General features: G+C 38.5%; 1 protein-coding gene and 1 pseudogene across 1 annotated transcript in view; both read left to right on the top strand.

The window, feature by feature from the left end:
- Positions 1–18,381, top strand: part of RARB (retinoic acid receptor beta) — an 829,117-nt gene that overhangs the window by 350,739 nt on the left and 459,997 nt on the right. The window lies entirely within an intron of this gene.
- Positions 10,661–11,200, top strand: LOC110197289 (LYR motif-containing protein 1 pseudogene; annotated as a pseudogene).

Here is an 18,381-nt window from a genome sequence, read left to right as displayed (position 1 = left end):
CCTGGGTGCTTTCCTCACAATGGATGGTGTAGGAAGAACCTAGCCATCTTCACAAGCAATAAAAGTCTCACCATAACAAAAGTTATGTGAGGTTCCAACAGTGTTGTAGGGATAGGATAACAAATTCTAAGACATAAGCAATGTTTTTAGGAATCTTTCAATCAAGTACATATTCACAAGGCCCTTTGAAAGCTTTCCCCACAATCAGTATAATCATTGGTTGAGTCTCTCTTATGAAAAGCAAATAAAGTCTAAGTTAATCTCTACATTTACCCTTATTCATTCCTTTGAAGAGTTTCTCTTTTCTGCTATGAATTCTCAGATCTATGAGATCTGAATGAAAAGTTCTTCCACATTTATATCAATAATTGGTTTTTTTTAAGTACTATGGACTACCTCATTGAATACTCTGATGTTTAGTGAGTTGTGACCTCTGAATAAAGACTTTTCCACATTTAGTGTATTCAGAAAGTCTCTTTCCAGTGTGACTCCTATGAGGTTGAATAAGGTTTGGTCTCTGATGGAAAACTCCCACACTTATTATGCTTATAGGGTTTATCTCCCTGTAAAAGTATGAATTAGTTGATACTGAATAAGCTCATAGGTCTGAATGTAGGCCTTCCCAGACTCATCACTTTCATTGGACTTCTCTCCAGTATGAATTTTATTATACTGAATATAATGTGAGCACTGGCTGAAGCCTTTTCCACATTCATCATATCCATAGGGTTTCTCTCTAGTATTATTCTCTGATGTTGAGTAAGGTCTAAGATCCAGCTGAAGCCTTTCCCATATTTGTTACATTTATAGGATTCTTCTCCCATATGAATTCATTGATGTGGCATAAGAAACAGAAATAGTACAAAGCAGCAGCCCAGGGTCTGAAAAACTCGAGAACAAAAATTACAGAGGGATATTCCACCCCCATAATCCTCCATCTCTCTACCAAGAGGAGAGAAATGTGTTTCATCATCTTTTCTCTGGAATTGAGATCAATCATTATAACTGATATACTATAATTTTAACATTTAAATTTGACTCCTTCTAATGGTTCCCTTTTTTAAAAAAAAGCTATTGGGAAAGTTGAAAAATAGTTGAGTGGAAATTAGTTTTAGATAAGCATCTTATGCCATATAAGCTCAAAATAGATACACAGCCTGAATATAAAAGGACTCAAGAGGAGTGGCCAAGGATGCAGTGGGTGAAGCAATCATCTTGACTCTTGTCTTGCCACTGGACTTTGATGACTGTGGAGGAGAGAGTGAGCCTGGTGACCTGTGGAGCTCTGCCTCCCTCAAATCCAATTCACATGCAAGTCAAGACACAACCCTCGTGACTTCATTGGTCCTCTTTGAGAAAGAAGGACAAATAACAACAACAAAAGGACACACCATAAAAATGATTAGAAGAGAATAAGATTGGGCACTTTATCACAATTTTGACTAGGAGGAGAGTTCTTAACCAAAGCAGAGAAACTCATATTAAAGTTAAAACAGAAAAATTTGACAACATACAATTAAAGCTTTTCTTTGAATAAAATAAAGGAAAACAGGATTAGAAGACAAACATTAGAGTGCAAGAAAATATTTGTATCAAATGCCACTAATAGTGGTTCTCTCTCATTGTTGGTCTCAGGCCCCCTTTTACCCTATAAAATTATTGAGGACTCCCCAAATAGATTTTGTTTATATGGGTTATATCTATCAGTATTTACCATGTTAGAAATTTAAGTGTCTAAATATTATTATGAAAATTGTTTTGGCTCCACACACACCCTGAAACCTCCTAGCAGTCCCCAGACCACACTTTGAAAATTGCTACACTAAACAGCCTGGTGACTCAGTGGATAGAGCACTAGGCCTAGAGTCAGAAAGACCATAGTTTGAATGTGACCTCAGAAACTTCCTAGCTGTGTGACCCTGGGCGAGTCAAATTAACCCCTGCCTGCATAAAACTGGAGAAGGAAATGGCAAATCACTGTAGCCTTTGCCAAGAAGACCCCAAATGAGGTCATGAACATTTGATATGACAGAACAACAACACACTAAAATAAAGGGTTAATTTCCAAAATATACAGAATATTGGCACAGATGTAACCACCACAGCCATTCCTCAATAAAAGGCAAAGAAGCAGTGAAATGTCAAAAGAATAGCTGCAAATTATAAATGGCCACATGGAAATATACTCCAAATCACTAAGAGTAAAAAGAAAAAAAAGTACAAATTGAAACAACTCTAAAGTTTCTCCCATCATGCAAAGATGGAAACAATTGATGGTGAAGGAGCAATGGAAAGCTAGGCACAGTGATGCAGTATGGATAGAGTTCTGATAGGTCAGCTATTAAGGATTTTAATTCTGTATCATGCAAAGAAAGTGACTAAATTGTCCCTAACCTTTAACCCAACAATCCTATTTAGCAGTATATACTACAAGGAAATTAAAGACAGAATGAAAAATATGATAGAAAATTAAAGACAGAAAAAAACATCCCCAAATGTTCTAACAGTTCTTTTTGTGGTATCAAAGAACTGTGGGGAAAAGTCAAAGCCAGTGGGTTGCAAAATAGACCAAAACTTATAATATATGACTAGAAATACATACACACATACATACATGCATACATACATACATACATACATACATGCATATATATGTATATATGTTATCTGGCCAATATAAGTATAAATTATCAGTATAATATAAATAATATAAATATGCAAAATACATATATAAAACAAAATTATATAAATTATGTATAAATATAATTTAACACCTTAAGTTTATTATAGCATAAATAAATATGGTCCAGTTATAAACAATAATAATAGGATTATGATAATAGTCAACAATGCTATAGAATTTTAAGGCTTGCAAAGCTCTATACAGATATCTCATTTAATCCTCACAACTCTGTGAAATAAGGTACAGATGAGAAAACTAAGATTGAGAAAGGTTCCATGACTTGACCAAAGTCTTTCAGCTGATAAGTGCCCAAGTCAGTTTTCAAACTCAGAGCTTCCTTCTCTAAGCCCATATTGTTGCCTCTACAAGAAATGGTAAATACAAGGAATTCCAAGGAATGTGGGGAAATTTATATTAACTTATGCAGAGTGAAATAAGTAAAATAAAAACAAAATGTACATGCACATATATTGAAAATGTCAGAAAAATAATGAAACAGACAGAAAGAGAGAAAGACAGGGAAGGGGGTAGGAAGAGACAGCAAGACAACGAGAGTGATAGGGACTCCGCATCAGTTCATAAAGTCTTCCTATACTTTTCTTAATTCTTAATTTTTGCAATAATATCCCATTATACTCACATACCAAAACTTATCTAGCCATTTTCTAATCAGTGGCACACGCTTTTTCCAGGGTGGTGGTGGTGGTTGCTTTTTTTGCCATCACAAGAAGTTTTTATTTGAATATTTAGGTGACTGTGGCTTCTGTCTTTGATTTCCTGATTTCTTCGCCTTTTTCAATTTAAGCTAAACAAGACTGTGCTTCTGGTTGACTCATTCATTTCATTATGAGCATCCACAAGCGTCAAACCAGATAACGGTGTAATGGAAAGTGCACTTAAGCCATTCACTTGTTCTCTCAAAGCCTCAGTTTCTTCATCTGTAAAATGAGGGAGTTGGACCACTTCTAAAAGTGGAATGAAAACAGCGTGTGCATGGACATTAAAGCATCAGTCTCTGTGATCCAGAGACCATATTGGCTTTCTCCCAGGTTCTCAGCTATGTCACAGGGCAATAATGTTGCCAGATGAGTAAGCTCCAGCAAAAATGAAGTGCATTTACAAGAAAACAGGCTGAACAGTGGCCAACCACCTGACCAATATTCTCATATATCTGTACTATCCTCATGCCTCAGCATAACAACACCACACGACCAATCTTTGCAATTGTGATTGAGAAACACAAGAAGAGTAGGCAGGGCATACCACTGCTATATACTACAAATACTGCAGAGCATCTATACCAGTAGAAGAGTAGGCAAGACATACTACTACATACTACAGGGCATACATACTACTAGAAGAGTAGGCAGGGTTGGGGGTAGCTAGGTGGCACAGCAGACAGAGCTCTAGCCTTGGATTCAGAAAGACTTGAGTTCAAATGCAGTCTCAGGCACTTGACACTTACTAGCTGTGTGACCCTGGGCAAGTCACTTAACCCCAATTGCCTCACCAAAAAAAAAAAAGAGTAGGCAAGGTAGAAGAGGCTAATTTAGCTGGTTTGCCCCATTAAGTTGCTGTCCCAGCTCTCCTTGCTCACTGCTGGAAATCTTGAGCATACATTTATAAAGAAGGGTAGCTATGAACATGCATTGAGTTTTACAACTGCATACATCAGAGTTGACTGAGCTTCAAATTTATGCAAAGACTTTGACTGAAAATGGAAAGATAGACTAACAATTAACTAGAACATTCAGTGCCAAATGCCACGTTGATTACAATTACCTGAATAGCACAGCCAAAAAATGCCTTCTCCCAAATGTCTAAATACTGTTCCAATTCTCCACTTCTTTTCTGTGTGTCAAGAAGGAACTTTAAGTATAGAAAATATTCAGTTTGGTTTTGTGAGGTGAGAAAATCACATCCATTATTCTTACAGTTAGGATTTTTTTTTTCCCATCAAAAATCTAGTAAAGAATAATTGTTATATGAAGGTCTCATTTATGCTATGTTGATTTGATATGCCATTATGTTGCATTGTTATCACATTTACATGTTGACTATGCTTTTAGGATGATCTCCTTAATAGAGATATGAATACTTAACAGCAAATGTCTGTTGAGTTGTGTCTATGTGTATATAAACATATTTATGTGTATATGTGTGTGTGTGTGTTTGTGTTTAAGACCCATGTGTAGAAACTAGCTACATACAAATGGGGCTGACTACTATGCAGAGCAAAGAAGTCCTGACCTACTGCAAAGAAAATCCAAAAAACGGTTATAAAAAATAATGAATTAAATAATAATAACAAAACTAGGGGGAAAAATTCCCAGAGGTCAGAAATAAGCAGATAGAAATCTTACTTTTTCAACTTGAGGAAGAGGAGGGGCAATCTGTGTTGATAGAAGGACCAAATGCATTGATGATATCACAGAGGATTTAAAATTTCAGGGGAGGTTCTACCAGACCTATGACTTCATTGTTGCACGTAATTCCCAGTGGCAACTCTCTGCACCAATGCAGATCAACAATTCATCTTTAACTCCAAGAGTCTTTGAGAGTTGGCAATGCACTGAGAGATTAGAATACTTTTACATAATCAAACATAACTAGTATGTATTCAAGGCTGGACTTGAACCTGGGTTTTCCAGACTCCAAGGCTGGACTGTTATGTGACCACGCAATTAACCGTTAACTTAAAGATATTTTACAATTAGTTGTTTTTTCCCCAATTGAAACTCATTCTTTCTCCTACCCTCCAGTTCTTGTTGGTATATGTGGCAATACCCATTTTAAAATTTACACTCGAAAATCCAGCATAGTGGGTATATTTTGAATCTTATGGCTTAGTTTAAGCTGATCAAGCCAGAACAGTGAGAATCTGTTCTTAATTACCCAACTCAACTGAATAATTGGAGCATTGCCCCAGGTATCAGAATATCTATTTCTCATTTCTCAGGGAAACAATGGGCTGCTTTATCTAAAAGGCACATGAAGATTTATATTTAAGTCTGCTTTTTCCATAAGCAGAATGTGCTTTTATATACATATATGGATAGCATTCGTGAACCACGAGAGATTTGTCAGAAGAGCTGAGAAATAGAAAAAGAGAACATTTGGAGTATTGAGGATCATTCTCCATCTTCTCAAGTCTTTCTTAGAACTTGGCAGAATCATTTTCATGTGTCTGTGACAGCAAAGAAGCCTAGAATCTATAAGATCTACATTATTTTATCCATTTGCAAGCCATCCAGCAATCTTAACCCTATTAATTGATTCAACTTGTATTTTAACAAGGATGATGGTGGATTAAGACAGGGAATTGTTAGCACGATAGTAAGACACAAGTCTGTGAATTTGGACTAAATATTTGAGAAATTAATTACCATAAGCCCTTTAAATGGACATGCCCTTTATCCCAATGAGGTCATTTCAAAATAGCATCACTAAGTACACAATCGATCACTAAGCCCCCATTTAGCATTGTAGAAATATTGTTATTCTCGGTGTCATTTACAGCACCCTTTGTCTAATGCTAACTGCCTTTTATGGCATCCTTTTATCTAACATCATTTGTAATGAAACCATTTATTGCATCAACAATTGCAGTAACTCTTGACTCATTTCCATTCCATGTTTATTAAGTTCCTACTCTGTGCACTGAGACTTGTATAGTCATCCTTGACTTTTTACTCTGCTCATCACCTCCCCCTATAAACACTTATCAAATATTGTTCATTTCATCTCCACAACATGTCTCAGCTCTCGCCCTTCCTTCCCACTCATGTTGTCACCACCCAGCCTCAAAGTGGCTTCTCTGCCTCCTGTTTTTCTCATCTCCAGGCCCTCTATCACACAGCCACAGACATAATAGTTCGAAGGATGGCTCCAACCATGTCATTTCCCCTTCAAGAATCTTCAGTTGTTCCTGTTGTCTCTGGGATAGAATACAAACCCTTCTGACCTTTCAAGCCATGTAAAATATGACTCCAATTTACCTTTACAGACCAATTTCACATTATTCCCCTTTATAAACTCTGTGTCCCAGACTAACTGTCCTGTTTTCAGTTCCTGCTGGTCAATATTCCATCAGCCACTTCTGGACCTTTATTGAAGCCCCTTCATGTGTGGTGGTCTCTTCCTTTTCACTACTGCCCCTTAGAATTTCTAGTTCCCCTAAAGTTTCGACTGAGGGGCTGCCTTCTACACAAGACCCACCTTGACCCTCCAGTTGCTTGTCCCTCCTCTCCCGCCACCATCAGCCCAAAAAATGATTTTACTTACTTTGCAAGCCCTTTGAATCAGCTGCGTGAATGCCGTTTATCCCCAGTAGGACATAAGCTGCCTGTGGACAAGGAATATTTTATTTCGTTTTGGTTGGATTTTTGTGATTAGCATAGTTACCTAATAAGTACTTATTATACACTTCTTGAATGAATGAATTAATGATGATTTAATATAAAGAGCTGTGCTACAGTTATTCATTCCACACCATGTGGGTTAGGGGGCACAGTGCCCCCACAATCTAGAAAATCCACTAAAGTTTTTTGGCCCTCCCTTTGTACCAGAGAAGAAGTCTGAATTTTTTCTTTTTCTTTTATGGTGTGTTTATCTTACTGTAAAATTTGGATTAAGTATTTAAGTATATAGGCTCTGTGTTGTCTGCTGGCCTTCATGCATTCTCTGCAGCTTCCACAAAACTCCCCCAAAATTCCCATTTCCTTTCTTATGCCGACTGCAATATATCAAAGCCACAATGGGGGAAGCTGCGATGCAGAAGGGATAACTGAAACAAAGGAAAAAAAAAAAGAAGCAAACCAGCCCTACCTTCAAGCACCTTACATTCTGCTGGCGGACACAATATGAAATTAGATTAGATCAGGTTAGGTGATAGCTGAACGATGGAAGACTTTTATCAGGCTGAGGATTTATTGTTCTCGAGAGGCAAGTAGGCACCACTGAAAGCTTTTGAACAGTGGTACTCACATCTGTGTTTTATGAATATGCACCACCGAGTTGGCAGCCCTGGGGAGGACAGGCTGGAGAAGGCCATGCTGGAAGCAAGACTAGTTAGGAACCCATCACACGGTTCCAGCCATTAAAGGATGAGGGAGGGCCTGAACTGGGGAAAAGCTGTGTGGGTAGAGAGAAGGGTTGGATGTGAGCAGCTGTTAATCTCAACTCAATTCATGTTGCTAATCTCTATAATAAGGATAATAATAGCTCCTATTTATAGTGCTACTTTAAGGTTTTTCAAAGCACTTGACACATTATATCACTTGATTCTCACAACAACCCTGCTGTAAAGAAATGTCTCCCAGCCCCCTTGGTGATAGTGCCTTCGATTCCTAATTTATCCTGGATGTATCTTGTTTGTACATTTATTTGCATGCATGCGTACGGCTGTGAACTCCCTGAGCATGGGAACTGGTTTTTGACCTTGCCGATCACAGTGCCTGGCACTGGTTCAGTTGTGTCTGACTTTTTGTGACTCATTTGGAGTTTTCTTAGCAAAGATACTGGGGTGGTTTTCCATTTCCTTCTCCAAATCATTTTAAAATGAGGAAACTGAGGCAAAGTCTTACGTGACTTGCCCAGCATCACACAGATGGTAAGTGTCTGAAACCAGATTTGAATTCAGTTCTTCCTGATTCCAGGCCTGGTACAGTCCACTGTACCACCTAAATGCCCCCTGGCACATAGTAGGTGCTTAATAAGTCCTTGTTGACTGAACAAATGTGAGTCAGGTGCATTATTATTTCCCTTTTATAGCTGAAGAGATAGACTATGAATTGCCCAGGGTCACACATCTAGATTGTCGATACATATTAGTTTAAATACCAAAGTAAACAGTTGACACTAGTCCAATCCATACATGCCACCAGCTTAGGAATGCCCTTCTGATCCCCTACCTCCCTCTACCAGCCTGCCAAATAGTCTCTCTTGCATCATGTTAAGAGTTCTTTGTGAACTGATCCTCAAAGAACCGGCAGCACTTCGTTATTTCCTAGCCCAACCCCTCCATGTGGTCACCAAACTCATAGAATAATAAATCTATTGAAAATGGAATAGAAGTTAAACAATAGAAGCCCAACCTCCTTATTTTATAATAAATGAAGACTATAAGGTTTAAGGAAAGGCAAAAGATGTCACTGAATGCAAGAGAGAGCCTGGCAAGTTAAATAATTTTCCCCTACTCAACAAGCCAGTGGCAGAATCAGGATAAAAACCTGGGACTACTTGGTAATTACAGCCATTCCCTGTGCAATTCTGTGCTTGCCCTTTTCCTGTAGCCCTGAAATAAGCTTGACGTGGGCTGATGGGTGATTTTTGGAAAGGCAAGGTAGGGAACGTGGCTTCACAGAGCAGCATTTTGGCCTTGATTTCTTTTACAGCATTGGCATTATTAGCCAGGAACTGGCATAGCAGTTAGAGAGTCAGGAAAATGTGGGTTAGAGTCCCACCCCTGACACTTACTGGCCATATGACCATGGGCAAGTCACTTAATCTCTCAGTGCCCTAGAGAACTCTCTAAGGGGAAGGGAACAAGCATTTATTAAGCACCTACTGTGTGCTAGGCACTATGCTAAGTGCTTCCCAAATATCTCGTTTGATCTGTCATCAAGCAGGTGTCAATCTGTACTGGCAGAATATGTTCTGATAGAAGTTCTATTTACAAATGAAATCACAGGACAATTTTTTCCCTTAAGATAATTATCGTAACTATTGTTCTCTTGATTCTACTCTCTTTGTTTTGCTTTCAGGTGTTTACTGAGGAAAAAAAAACCACTCAACTAAATTTTTCTTGCTTAAAATCTTATGGCTCCCAACTAGTCTCCGTAAAAATTTGGTTAGCACTAAGATTCTTTTGTAAAAGCTCACATTTTCTAAGTTTTTAATGGAAAGCATCAGCTGACATTTAAATCACACTTTAAGTTTACAAAGCATTTTTATAGATATTATCTTATTTGACTATAACCTGAATTATAGATCAATACTATAAGAATTTTACAGATGAGGAAACTGAGGGTCAGAATAGAGAAGCTCATCAGCAGGATTTGAACTCCAGCCTTTGTGACTCCAAGTCCAATAATTTATCTACTATATCTGCTAAGAATATTTTGACTCAGAGTCATATTAATTTAATAGTGTAGAAAATTAATTGGAAGATAAAAATCTCTATGATTCTCCTCTGAGAATAACTAGATCTCTTTAGATAGAAGTGGTTTTTTTATTACAACAAAAATTATTTGTCTTACAAATATATGGTTACCTATCCGATTTTCTTGGCAAGCCAATATTTAGTAAATAGATAACTAGTAGGTTGTTAGGTGGGTTTTGCCCTGTCTTTGGCATTTATATCCAAGGAAATTGAATTACAAAGTGATCTGCCACTTTGTTTATTTATATTTGGGTCTTTCCCTATTCCCCTATTATTTCTCACTGATAATTTCCTTGTTGTTTTCACCTTCCTCTCCATCCTCATCCTTTTATCTGTATGATCTGGTCCCAATTGTTTCAATTGGCTTCTTTCTGCATTCTCTTCAGAAATTTTCTTGTGGAGTTTGACACATTTTGATCCCATTTGGGGGGGGGGAGGATTTAGAAAAATTGAATTACCTCTAGGTACTATATATTCTATATGCTTATAAATTTCTAGGAAAATTGATTTTTTTTTAAATTTTGACTCAATTGAATTTAGTTATCCCCAATTCAGATCTACCCTAACTTCTCAGTAAACATGCTGTTGAAGTGTGTTGGCTTAGATTTTAGGGTATTGGGGTGGGGGAGGAGGAAATTATCGTTAATAAAATTTAGAGTTCCTCTTGTACACACAACCTCAACTAAGAGGATTGAGATATCATTCCTCTATGGGTCTCAACAAACCTGATAGTACAGTTGCATGATTCTCTTATGCCTTGTTATGGTCAGCTCCTGATTCTTACCATAGATTTGGGGCTGAAAGAGATCTTAGCAATGATTTTGTCCAACCTGTCAGGGCCTCACCCCGGTCTGTCTGCATCGGCTCCACTTTACTCCCTCCTCTCATCTCCAGCACTGGGAGGGACAGGGGAAAGGCATGATGGACAAAGCACGACAAAAGCAACATGCCAAGAAATTCTCAGCCTCTGTCACAGGATTGTCAGGCTTGCAAGGAGGTGGCATGCAGCATCAGGGGAGATGGAGGACACCATCAGAGAAAAGCAGTACATTATAAATGAAGCCAGTATGTTGTTCCAGAAGAACAAAAATCTTACAGATTCAGAATTAAACAATGTATAGATGAATGCACAGCAAGAATTGAAATGTTATTGCATTATCAGATCCCATATCCCAGGTCAATAAGTCTCAATCCAATCTCCAAATGTTGATACTAAGGCACTGTATCAGTCAAACTTGATTCACCTGCCTCCAATGGCCCTCACTCCCCTACAAAGTCGTGGATTTCAAACTCAGGAAAAGCTAAGGACACTTTCCAATTCATTAGATCCCAAGTCTTACAGTGAAGTTTCTTAATCCAAGAAATAGGTGGTATGAACTGTGAGCCAGGCAGAGCCTGAGTACAAACTAGATGATGAATCTTTTCTCCTTGATTTAAGTATAGTCAGAGAAAGAAAGGATGAAGAGTATAGTCTTTGCTATAATTTCTCCTAAATACTTAAAGATTTGGGTCCTTAACCTCATAACACTAATTTATATGTCCTTAAATTTGTCAGTACCAGTGTGTTGCTGCTAGATGGTAATATGCTAACTCTCAAAGATTATTCCTAGTCTTGATCTTAGTAACACCTTAGATGAAAGTCTTAACAGAGTAAGAACTGAACTGAAATTGAAATTTTAAAAATTAAAGGTTTTGTGGCAATAATGTAGCTGCAGAGTAGAAACATGGCAGTACCTGTTAGCAGATTCTTTTGGAAGTCCTTAAAATTACTATGACAATCAGATACCAGCCTCAGACTCATAAATCTCTGTGGACTTTATTTTGTTTTGTGTTTGTTATGTATATATTTAAGATAAAACCTTTTGTGTTTTAGTTGTTCTACCGATATCCTTTTTTGCCTGTCTTGATTCAAAGATATACTTTTCATTAATATTCAAGTAGGCTAGTTTTTTCCTTTACCACGCTAGCAATGTTTGTCATATATACTCTAGTCCCCTCACTCCCTTAATAGCTAGTGCAAGATATGATAGTATCTCAGGAAAATTTTGAGGAGGAGGGAAATATCCTGAATTTTCAGGAACTAATACAGTGTATTTAATTCTGTCCATTAAATGTATGCAATATACTAGCAAATTCTAAAACATGTGACTTATAATTCTAGCTTTAAAGCCACACTGCAAACTCTTACTACAATAGGTCAAAGTCATCACTATTTCTAATTGACACCAAAATTGGAATCTTACAAGCAGAAGAATATGCTGTGTAAATTGCAAGGCGAGGCAGATTTTAAAATCATGTACAAATAGAAAAGGGAAATCTAGATCAAAAGGAGAAAGGACTGGGCCTTTGTGATAAGGCAAGGGAAACCCAGCCATTGACAGTCACTGGGCAGCAGTATTTGCTTTTGTGTTCAAAGATGATTAAAATCTTCAAAAACAATTGTTCATAAAAATAAGTTGACTAAATTTCATATATATACACATGCACATATTTTTAATCTATTCCTTCTACTACCTTCAGTGAACAAAAATAGAAGAGAAGAAAAAAAAAGAAAAAGAAAACTTTCATCAGAAGCAAGCATAGCCCAACAAAACCAATTTCCCCACTGGTCATACCCAAAACTATCTCTCTGTCTCTCTCTCTCTCTCTCTCTCTCTCTCTCTCTCTCTCTCTCTCTCTCCTAGGTAAGTCCATCTACCTTTCTACCAGGAAGAAAGGAATATCGTGTTTCATCTTTAGCATTCTAGGCTTGTGGTTTATCATTGCATTGATCAGAGTTTCAAAGAATTTTAAGACTTGCTCATGATGAAACAGCCAGCATGTGTCAGAAACTGAACTTGAACCCAGGATTTTGTGAATCCAGTCCATGTACCACTGCTACCTCCATCTACTATATCACGCATTTTCTCTTATCCCTGAACAGTAATGATGATCATTCCTGTGTTCTGTGTTTGAAAGAGCCTACTGGTTTGCCTAGCATGGGGTTGAGTAGACTGTGAAGTGCATGTGTAGATCATATTTACTCATAGCCCTGCTGAATTAACAAGCATAGTCTTTGAGACTAAAAACATATTCATCACCAAAATCTTACACCACGTACTAAAATAAAGTCAAACTGGATACATGATTTAGATATAAAGGCTGATACTAAAGCAAACTGGCAGAGCAAGGAATAGTTTACCTGTTGGATTTATGAAGAAATGAAGAATTTATGACCAAACAAGAGATAGAGAACATTACAAAATGCAAAATGGATAACTTTGATTACATTAAATTGAAAATATTTTGCACAAACAAAGCCAATGCAACCAAGATTAGGAGGGAAGCAGAAAGGTGGGAAAGAATTTTTCCAACCAGTATCTCTTACAAGGACCTTATTTGTAAAATACAAAGAGAACTGAATCAAATTTATAAGAATACAAGGTCATTCCCCAATTAATAAATGGTCAAAGGATATGAACAGACAGTTCTCAGGTGAAGAAATTAAAGCTATCTATAGTCATATGAAAAAATGTTCTAAATCACTATTAATTAGAGAAATGTAAATCAAAACAACTCTGAAGTACCACAGCACACCTATCAGTTTGAGTAACATGACAAAACAAGAAAATGATAAATGTTGGAGAAGATGTGGGAAAATTGGAACATTAATGCATTGTTGGTGGAGTTGTGAACTGATCTAACTATTCTGGGGAGTGATTGGGAACTATGCCCAAAGGGCTATAAAAATATGCATATACTTTGACCCAGCAATAGCACTTCTGGGGCTGTATCCCAAAGAGATCATACAAATGGGAAAAGGACCCACATGTACAAAAATACTTATAGCAGCTCTTTCCATGGTGACAAAGAGGGGATGCCCACCAACTGGGGAATGGCTGAACAAGTTGTGGCATATGAATGTAACGGAATACTATTGTGCTATAAGAAATGATGACCAAGCGGATTTCAGAAAAATCTGGAAATACTTGTATGGACTAATGCTAAGTGAAGTGAGCAGAATTAGGAAAACATTGTACGCAGTAACAGCCACATTGTACAATGACTAACTTTGATAGACTTAGTTCTTTTCAGCAACGCAAGGATCTAAGCTATCTCCAAAAGTCTCATGATGGAAAATGCTCTCCACATCCAGAGAAAGAACTATGGAGTCTGAATGCTAATCAAAGCATACTATTTGCTCTTTTTTTTCCTCTTCTGCTTTGTTTTGTTTCTTCTTTCTTGTGCTTCCTCTATTGGTTCTAATTCTTCTTTACAATATGATTAATGTGCAAATATGTTTAATAGGAATGTATATACAGAGCCTATATCAGATTGTACACTGTCTTGGGGAAGGAGGTGGAGAGGGAGGGGGAGAAAATTTAAAACTCAAAAGCTTATGGAAGTAAATGTTGAAAACTAAAAGTATATTAATTAAAAAAGACATATTCATCAAAAAAAAAAACCAAACTGGAGAAGAACTTGCCATAGTCTTCATTACTTTTCCGTAGGGAGCTGAAGCGGTTGACTCTGCTTGTACCCCCCACTGGCCCAACCTCAATCTCCTAGCCAAAGTCAGTGGTACTCTCCCTTCCTCCTCCTCCTCCCCAGCAGAGGCCCCAGCTAGACAAAGGTACTCGTGGTGAAGTGCCTGCCCTCTCCATCTTCAGGCACACTTCCAGCTGGACCTGCCTGCTTCCTCACTATGACAACCATTGGAGCAAGGCTGGGAGCCCAAAACAGTTAAAGGAAGGATGGGAATTTTCTGATTGTTCACAGATCTGACACAAAAACTTGGTACTTTGAAAGAAGTGCTGGGTTTTCAGCCTGAGAACCTGGGCCCAATTCCTGGGTCTGGTGACACTTGTATGACCTCAAGCATGTCTCTTCATCTCCTTAAGTCTCAGTTTCCTTGTCTGTAAAAATGAGAAGGGGTAGACTAGATGACTTCTAATGTCTCTCCTAACTCTGAATCTATGATCACATGTGCCATTCTATAAGTAGGCAACTGAGCGTTGACTCTTCGGTATGTCTCTTCTGTGTGTGTCTGTGTCTGTGTGTGGGTGAGAGAGAGAAAGGAGAGAGACAGAGAGACAGACAGAAACAGAGACAGAGAAAGACAGAGAGATAGAACAAGACCCAGAGAGAGGGACAAAGAGACAGAGAAAGAGATGGGAAGGGCAGGGGAGAGGAGTGACAGGCAGGGGTGGGAGAGGGGGAAAACATTTATTATTATTTTTTAAAAAACCGTGTGTCCATATTCTTAGTAGGTTATTATTCCTTTCAATCTCTATCCTTCCCTGCCATCTTCTCTCTTTATTGCTCTCCTTCTCTCTCTCCTTCCTTTATATGTTTCTCTCTTTGTGCCTTTTTCTTCCTACAAACATTTAAATATCTGCTTTGATCCAACCCATCTTCCCCTCAGCCACCAAAGTGATTTTCCTAAAGTGCAGGTCCACCAACCCTGCTCAACACATCTCCAAATAGCTTCCTGTCATCTCCAGCAACAAATAAAAAAATCCTGGTTAGCATTCAAAGCCCTTCCTTGCCTAACACCAGCACCCACAGCCTTACTTTTCCAGTCTTCTTACACAGATACCGTCTTATCAAGTTATCAAACCCTTTGTGTAATTCTTCTGGGGCGGGAGGGTCTTTGGGGTCAAAAGTGGCCTTTGGCTGCCACATCACATTGTGAATTCAGAAATTGGTCAGCTGGCCTGATCTCTATCCAGGTAAGAAATATACTAAACATGAGCAGAAGGACCACTTCACCATCAACTTTCTATCAATTTTCAATGACCTTTTTTTCTTTTTTGGTGAGGCAATTGGGGTTAAGTGACTTGCTCAGGGTCACACAGCTAGTAAGTGTTGTATGTCTGAGGCCAGATTTGAACGCAGGTCCTCCTAACTCTAGGGCTCACGGGCCATCCATTGCACAACCTAGCTGTTCCTCAATGACCTTTTTAAATGGCAAGACAAACAAATTTTCCTTTATAGATTAGGTTGGTGTTCCCAGAGCATACACCACTAGAAAGGCATAAATTTGCAATGTATGTATTCTGCTGGGTGCTAATATATGCCCATGATACACAAGCTACAACTATTTATCTTTTACCAGCTCTATGGCCTACAATCCAATTTGCACTTTTTGAAATCAACCTTTTTTTTTAACTCACCATCCCAAAATCATCTTTAAAGAAAATGAAAGCTAATTAGTATGAGGCTTCTTTATATTCAAGAATACTTGGAGGTGTTTAAGGTGAAAACACTGACGCTTAATAAAAGGAAGATTTTTATCAACTGATGCTGAGTGAAGTAAGCAGAGCCAGAACTATTTCTACAGTGAAGACAAGAGAAAAACAACTGAAAGGCTTTTGAACCCTCACCAGTGTTGTGGCCAGTCAAACTGATAAGAGAGAGAGACAGAGAGAGACTCCCACATCTTTATGCAGAGATGATGATGATGGCCTGTGGTTGCAAAATGATGCATATGTCTTCAAATGTCACCATTTCTAAACTGATTTATTTTGCTTGATTATAATTTTGTTACAAAGGAAGGCTTGAAATTTTGGGTTGGAGGTGGGAGAAACTGGGAGTAATGACAGTGTTGCAAAAGGGGGGAGGGACAGAATAGAGGAAAGAAAAGAGACTCAACATTTTTAACTCACAGAGGAGGCCACAGAGAGATTCAGAGGAGGACATAGACAAGTTGGGCAGTGCTGGTATCCCTATGTTAAATTTAATGTGTAATGCAATGTAGTCATACAACCCCCACTTTCTGGCATTTGTGTATGGAAATATTAATGTTTGTTGGTATTTATCTAGTTCATGGCATTTTTTTTCAAAAAAAAAAATGAAGGAAATTTGAGACTAATGTTATGCCAGGGTATTAGCTACAAAGATGACTAGGTAGGGGTTGTCAGAAGAGTGAAGCAATAGATGATTCAACCAAGGATTAAAAAGTACAAAGAGTGTTGGATGTGAAAGTCCACAATTGGTTCTAACAAAGAACGAGGAGTAAAATTCCATAATAATCTATATATTAGGAGTAGGCGAAGAGTTGGAAATATGGGAAGATCCTTAATAGGGTGTCTATCATCAAAATCAGCGATGGGCCAAGAGTTTAGAATCTAAGAAGTGGAACCAATGAAATCCAGACATCAGTTATCGATAGTGTGAACCCTGACAGTGATGTGAAGTTTGAATGCCTTGGGAAACCACTTCTGTGTTTCTGGCCCAAGCATGAATTAGTGTACCAGTGCTGGTGGTGTGGGTGGTTTAGATTTGTAAGTTCCTTAGCACAAGGACTGTCTTTTGCCTCTTTTTGCATCCCCAGTGCTTAACACAGTGCCTGGCATATAGTAGGTGCCTAATACATGTTGATTGATGTGGGAAAGTCCAAAGTAACCAGTCCTGTGACAAGATAAAAGAACTGTTTGGTGTAGACAAAAATTCTTGAGGCAAGAGAACTGGGTTCCAATCCCAATTCAAACATTAATTAGTTTAGTCACGGTACAGTGGAAAGACTACTGGCTACGTAGTCAGGAAAAATCTGTCCTTCAGTCTTGCCTCTAATGAAGGCTAGTTGTGTGACCTTAGGCAAGTCTTATCAACCCTTTGGGCCATACTGTCCTCACCTGGGGGGATGGGACTAAATGACTTCTCAGGGCCTTCCAGTTCTAGGTCTAGAATCCCATGGTCCTTTGTGCCCCAGTTCCTCATTTGTAAAATGGAGGTAATATAAACACTACTACCTCATTGAACTTCTGAAAGAGGGACACAATATAAACTTTAAAGAGCTACATAATAGTGAGCTATGATTATTATTCAGATAAGTGGTCTGTATAACAGGAGCTATGGCTGCAAGGAAGCTTTGACATAGCAAGCATCTCTTTCAGTTCCTTGAAAATCGTTTCCTTCTCCCTTTCCTCTTGGAACCTCTTAAAAGTCAGCCAAGTAATGGCAAGGGCATTGTAAGAGGCCAGAGACTGCTAGGAATTTTATTCTGAGAAGGAATCGGGGTGGGAGACTGGCAAGCCCCAGTCTGGCCAGAATAATCCAGAGAAAGGGGTCCAAAAAGGGGATCCAGGAGGTCCAGGCTTAAGGCTTTTAGGCAGCCTTAAAGACTTCTATGTGGCCCCCTTACTTAAATCTGTCTTTCACTCTGGGTGGCACTTTTCAGGAACTTAAGAAATTAATCACAGGATGGAGATTTGGTTGCCAATGCTCTTTGCCACTGATTGCCCCATAAATGGGAATGAGAGTCAAAGATGGAGGGCTGAATCAGGGCAGGGCCCAAGGGCTTGCAATAAATTCCCCTTCTTTTCCATTTAAGAATGGAAAAATTAAAAAGGGGCAACTGTTTTTGGGTGTGGGGCCAATCGCCAGCAGTAGCTGAAGATTGCAGAAATCTTGACTGGTAGAGCTAGAAATGTGTGTGGATATGCAGACCACAAAGTGCCGGGCATACAGATTGACCAGGGGCATTACCAGAGCCCACCTCCTGAGCACCACTCGGAGTAATCCCCCTAAGTTTAATTTCTCAGGTTTACTTTTG

The sequence above is a fragment of the Phascolarctos cinereus genome, unplaced genomic scaffold (genome assembly GCF_003287225.1).
Source record: "Phascolarctos cinereus isolate Bilbo 61053 unplaced genomic scaffold, phaCin_HiC Scaffold_1;HRSCAF=81, whole genome shotgun sequence".
Lineage (NCBI taxonomy): Eukaryota > Metazoa > Chordata > Mammalia > Diprotodontia > Phascolarctidae > Phascolarctos > Phascolarctos cinereus.
This window is presented reverse-complemented; position numbering and strand designations above follow the sequence as displayed.